Below are 6,218 nucleotides of genomic sequence, written 5' to 3' on the forward strand. Positions count from 1 at the left end.
AGAAAGTGCTATGTCAAAATTGCGCCTGTAAATCGTTATTTTTTCAATTTGTGGGCGAAGGGGCGTGGCATCAAAATTGAAACAAACTTGACCTGCGTATGGTATTCACAAACCTGCATTCCAAATTTGAAGTCTCTAGCACTTACAGTCTCTGAGATCGACGCGTTCAAACAGACGGACAGACAGACGGACAGACGGACAGACGGACAGACGGACAGACAGACGGACAGGGCTAGATCGACTCGGCTGTTGATCCTGATCAGAATATATATACTTTATGGGGTCTGCCACCCCTCCTTCTGCCTGTTACATACATTCTGCCAAACACATTATACCCTTTTTTGCCCATTTTCAATGGGCTCAGGGTATAAAAAGACACTACGCGCTTCCACTTTGTTTGTTTTGCTCAGTGGCTGATGATCAGTTGCTAAGCGTCAAACGACAGTGTTCTTTTTAAACGTGAGAGAGCATCATGTGTGTCGCTCGCCGAACAGCATAAAACAGAAGACACAAGAGAAACAAAAATAAGTGTTTCGCTCAGAGAGTGAGCGCGTCCGTTTAGTTTTTTTTTCTGTCTTTTTGGTGAACAGACAGCAAAGAAAAATTTGGTTGAGCATATTTTGGGAGCTCTGCATAATACCTTTTTTTTATTTTTCAATGGGAGTCATTGGGGATAACATATACATTTACAAATAAGTAAAATTGAGTCATAAAATTAACTGTACTGACAGATTAAGATATAATTCTATATAAGTCAGATGCTGACACTAAAAAACATCAGTTCCATTCCAATCCACAATAATGCAGATCTTCTCACTTGTTACCATCTTTGTGTTTGTTCTTTTGACTCTGGCCAGCGGTGAGTTTCTAACATAATATAGAACTACGAGTAGTAATACTTAATATTCTCTATCTTCAGCACATGAATGGCCCGCTACGGCTGGAAGTGGAAATATCCTTATGGTATATTGCCTTGGTTGCATAAATCAAGGGCATGTTAATTAACCTGTTCAAAATGAACGTGATCCGAAAGGACAAAATCAGAATTATAACGGATTTTATAAATATATGAGCATTTAAATAAATGTTTTATTTACATTCTTAATCACTTTCAATGTGTTCGGAGTAACATCGAAAAGTTTAGAATTATTTAAGATTTGCGACAATTTAAACTTGCCTTTGTTATTGTGTACAAACAAATAAATAAAATACATTCTCAAGCGATAACCTGACTGGGAATATACGAGTATTATTTCTTATCAACTATGATTATATAATCTGCACAATTGCGGACAATAAACTTATTTTGCGCAAAAATTGTATTATCACATTGCCACACAGCTAATTTGCAACAGCCAGACAGAGAGAAAGTAGAAAAAGAGGAGAGAGAGAGAGACAGGGACATGAGAGTGAAAGAAAACTACACTGAATTATATTTTCGCAATAACTTGGCAGTCGGCAGACACCGCTTTTGGTGTGTATTTTATTGTATGTGTGTGTGTGTGAGTGTGTGTGCTTGTGTATCAGCAGCAACTCTGTGGCAATAATAATAATAAGATGCAAACAAAATGCTGCCGCTGCTGCGTTACGTGCAGCTGCAACACGAAGCCGCACAAAACTATGATATAATAAAAATAAAAAAAACAAGCAGATCAGTCGAGCACACTCGACATTAGGATATCCTGTAATTAAGCCCTTAGAAGCATTTTGGCATGACAAACATTTGACGTCTTTGCAGAACTCTGTATTTAATTTTCGACAGATTGTTCCAATGTCAGCTATATCATAAAGACTTACATTCTTACTTAATTGTATATTCTGCTGGATTGGTTGGGACATCTCTAAAAACATAGAAGTTTTTCATACTAAAACTTTATTTTTGACCGATCGTTTCTCTGGCAGTTATATGATACAGTTGTTCAATCAAAAAATTGAAACAAACTTAATCTGTGCCATTATCCAGGAATCTACCTAATAAAAATTCAAATTCTCTAGCTCCTATAGTCTCTGAGATCGATGCAATCCAGAATATGTATACTTTATGGGATCTGCCACGCCTCCTTCTGCCTGTTGCATACATGCACGCAAACACATTATACCCCCTTTTTCCATTTTTAATGGACACAGGGTATAAAAAAGCAGCAGATAGTAGTGTAAATGCGGTAAGGAGGAGTTAAGAGGAGTAGCAAAATAAGGAGCAGCAGAAGAAGGAGAAGAGTAGCTACCAGCCTCTCTCTCTCTCTCTCTCTCTCTCTCTCTCATGGGCATACAAAGAAATGTACATAGATTTTTAACGCAATAAGCGAAATGTGACTGCGAAATCCAATTTGTAATGAGAAAAGTAGTGTGTGCGAGAATTGTGTGCGATTCTCAGCGACATTTCTGGTAGGCAGAGAATCCGGGTTTGAAATATATTGCTGCATATTTCCAGGCGTATTTATGGCATGCACTTTACATCGGAGCGTGCTAAAATTATGCAATACAATTATGGAAAAGGCCCCCAGCACACACACACACACACATGCACTAGCACCCGGAGAGTATGAGAAAACTTGTTTTTCCCACTGTTGTTTGTTTGTTCGAGTGGTTAAAAACGTGACTTGTTTTCTGCGACTTAACTGGGCTTTTGGCTGCTATTCTGTTTCCCCCACACCCTTCACATGTTACAAATGTTGCAAGGATTTCGTTATTTTTGTGCAACTTCGGTTTGTGGCATAGCAGCTTAGGCTTGAATTTGGCTACAGTTTTTTTGGGACTTAAGTGAACATTTTTAGAATATAGCAAACATTTTACTGTCAGTATTCCTCTCTCTCTCTCTCTCTCTCTCTCTCTTTTTCTCTTTTCTCTATCTTGCTGCATTTGGCATAGCTTTCCAGCATGCGTCTGGAATTATGCAATAATTCACACGTTTCTTGCCTAATATGCGTCCATTCATATTGAGGCATTCAGGGGTGTTCCAGAAATGTCAACCAACTGAATAGTAATTCTGGAACACACCTGATTGTTTCCATCGATAATTCATGCGAGAATTCTGCAGTGACAACCAAAGAAGCAGAAACACGAACTTTGCCTTACCTTTATGAAATACATTCTATAAGTTTTACAGTTGCATTAACTGACCTTTGCCTAAATAAACAGTTCGCTCTTTCTTTTCTCGTTTCTCCCATTTACAACTTTAGAATATTAACTGTTATACGAGTCCTTTCTTGTTGCTTTAGTTGTCGAGCCTCAAAACCCTCATTTGACTAGCAGCCATCTCGCTCTTACTTCCTCCCTTGTGCAGTCTCTCTTCCTCTCGCTCTCGCTTCCGCATTCTGTAGAATATCTTTTGTGTAATTGCAAAACGTGATTTCTTTTTGTCATTCATTTCTCATACTCTCCCAAAGAGTATTTACATTTTTGTACTCATCGTTAAAATAATCGCTTGCATATAATTTTATATATAAATATTAATTTTAAAATATTTTCAGTTTACATTAATATTTAGCTATGCATAGACTATTTTTGTGCGAGTAAGATTTCTATATGTGATCTGCTGATAACGTTTTTCAATCAATAAAAAGTGTAAAACATAAACAAATTAAATTTATTGATTGTTCCGATATTAAAATAATTAAAAAGCTAGCTGTCAATTAACTTAAAGAGCATTTGCACTTCGGCAACCGACTACATAATTATAATTTCTCCTTTTATCATTTCTTTTTTTTTTGCTGTTTCGCTTTACAACATTTTTACGGCTTATGTTAATTTTTTTCTTTTAGCATTTTTGCTCTTGCTATTTTTTGCCATTGTTTACGCTATAATTGTTGTTGTTGTGTTTTGTTTAATTATATAAGAGCCGCTGACCAGTGTCCAAAAGCGACAGTTTTCCAGAATTGTTGTGTGTGTGTTTTTCCAGCTGGCTTTCAAAGGTGTCGTAAAATGAAAATTCATAAATATTTAGCGCACGTTTTATTAGTTGCCAGAACGATGAGGACAACGATGTCGTTGGCGTTTGTTAGCCTTGGGGAATGTTCTCCTCGCTCTCGTTTTTTTGTTATTGTTCTCCTCCTGCTATTTCTACTTCTTCTTGCCATTTTTATTTAACACTTTGCAAATTTCGTTTGACATTTAACGTAATCTGACAGCTGTTGGCCATTTAAAGCTTTGGACCATAATCTTAGTTGAAGTCAAAAATTTATTGAAAAATTCATAACAATAAATTTATGCTTGTGGACAGAACTTAATAAATATCATAATTATCAGTATAAAAAAAAATTAATTAAATAATTTTCTTAAATAAATTCTCATTCATTTAATTGCATTTATATTTTCAACTTCTCGTTAAGCAAATTAAGCATTTGCTTTGGCTTGAACTTCATCTGCAGTTAACTGCAAAGCGCTGTCAAATCAAATTAATCATACGCAACGTATGCAGCTCAACAGACTTGACACTTGATCTGTGGACAACTTGGCCATATCAATGGAGTCCAACTGGAAGCCCATTGAACCGCAAATGCAATGTTAAGCAATTTGATTCACCGGAAATCTTGCAAAGTTAATTTTCAACACTCGAACAGACAGACGGAGGAGTAGGGAGGGGAAGAAAGGAAAGGGCATGGGAAGGATGCTGTCTACTAGCATTATCCTGCCTGTGTCCTGGCTGAATGGAAGTCCACTCAGTTGGGGCGACAAAATTGTACAAATTCAACAGACTTCAAAGCGTCAATAAGCACACAAATCGAAGTACTGGGCGGTTTAAGGCGTTTGCTGTTTGTGTGTGGGCGTGGCACTGTCTACCGTCTCGGTCTGTCTGACTGTCGGACAAACAAGCTGACTGACTGATAACGGAAGCAGGCAATGCACGTATTTACCTTTGGATATTTGCTCGCCTTTCCAACAGCCTTTGTGCAGATGATAATGATGATGATAATGATAATGTTGATAATGATAATGATAATGTTGATGATGATGAGCCCTCTCTCGGAGCATTGCTGATGTCACACATTCATGGTCATTTTGCTGAGTCAATCGTTTGAAAAATTTATGTTGCCTTCAAAAGCGAAATTTGCCATCGACAACCAGAAAGAGAACTGAAACGGGAACGGGAGTGGGAGCGGGAGCGAGAATGGCGAGATAGTCAATAGATGCGGTTCATTTAACCTGACTAAATGTGCAGCGATTGCTAGCTGACTGCTTCTGTGTGTGACCTCTGACCTGTGCACCTGCTTTTTGATTCTGTGAGAAGCCCTGCTTTCAGTCTCACTCCCTCTCTCTCTCTTTCTCTCTCTGTCTCCTGCTCCTGTGCTTATGAAGTGCTGATTTCTGTCTCATTTAATTGCATTTTCATGCCATGTGTGAAAGTGTTCAATTCAGCAGTTCTTGGAATTTTCCAAACTTCCTCTACTTAATTATGAGTGTCGTTGTCTACACACTGTCCAACAAATTATGACTACTTACTTATGCATATTGATTATGATTAGTGATGTAAAAATACATTGAAAAATCGTTATTTTTGGAAGCGTTTTTCTACTACTGAAACTCGATTCATTTTTTTACGGTTAAACAACTTATAGCCTATTTCCACGACAGCACATTTGGCTCATCCGACGCCATTTTCATCATCCGGCCCGAATGTGGACTTCATTTCAGTACAAAATCCGGATGATGATGTTGGCTCATCCATAATGAATGAGCCGATATTTTGTCATTCGACCCCGTGAATTTTAGTATTTTTCTATCGAACACGCGATGTTTATCGATAAACTCTTAAAAAAAAGCAATTATCACCTTAACCAGCTGTTTTCATCAATAAAATCGGTAGGCATTAAATTTGCGCAAATTAAAATATCATAATAAATAATAAAATGTTGTTATTGTCTGCTTTTTGTAATTTGTGCACAGAAGCCGAACAACTGCTTTGCTTTGAGTGTCTTAACATTTTCACATTTGGTCGTGGAAAGCCAAAAATGAGCCACATCCAAATGTGACCAAATGAGCCAAATGTGAGTGGTCGTGGAAATAGCCTATTAATTAACTCGATTTTGATAATAATTCGATTTTTATCCATTTTTTCCCTACCTTCTCTTGACTTTACCTAAATATATGACATAAAATGTATAAAACTTTTATTATATATAAATCCTATGCAGACTCATTAAAAACATTAGTGTCTTTAACACTACTGAGTATGTTTTATGGTTAAAAGCTGTCTTAAATTTTGTAGCACAGTGCAATTG

The 6,218-nt window shown here is 37.1% G+C and overlaps 1 long non-coding RNA gene across 1 annotated transcript; it reads left to right on the plus strand.

Moving 5' to 3' along the window:
- Window positions 1-748: 748 nt before the first annotated feature.
- On the plus strand, window positions 749-1,239 carry LOC117781089. Its single transcript, XR_004617147.1, has 2 exons — window positions 749-859; window positions 920-1,239. It is a non-coding gene; the product is annotated as an uncharacterized LOC117781089 (long non-coding RNA).
- Window positions 1,240-6,218: the final 4,979 nt, after the last annotated feature.

This window comes from Drosophila innubila (assembly GCF_004354385.1).
Source record: "Drosophila innubila isolate TH190305 chromosome 2L unlocalized genomic scaffold, UK_Dinn_1.0 4_B_2L, whole genome shotgun sequence".
In the NCBI taxonomy this organism is placed as follows: Eukaryota; Metazoa; Arthropoda; class Insecta; order Diptera; family Drosophilidae; genus Drosophila; species Drosophila innubila.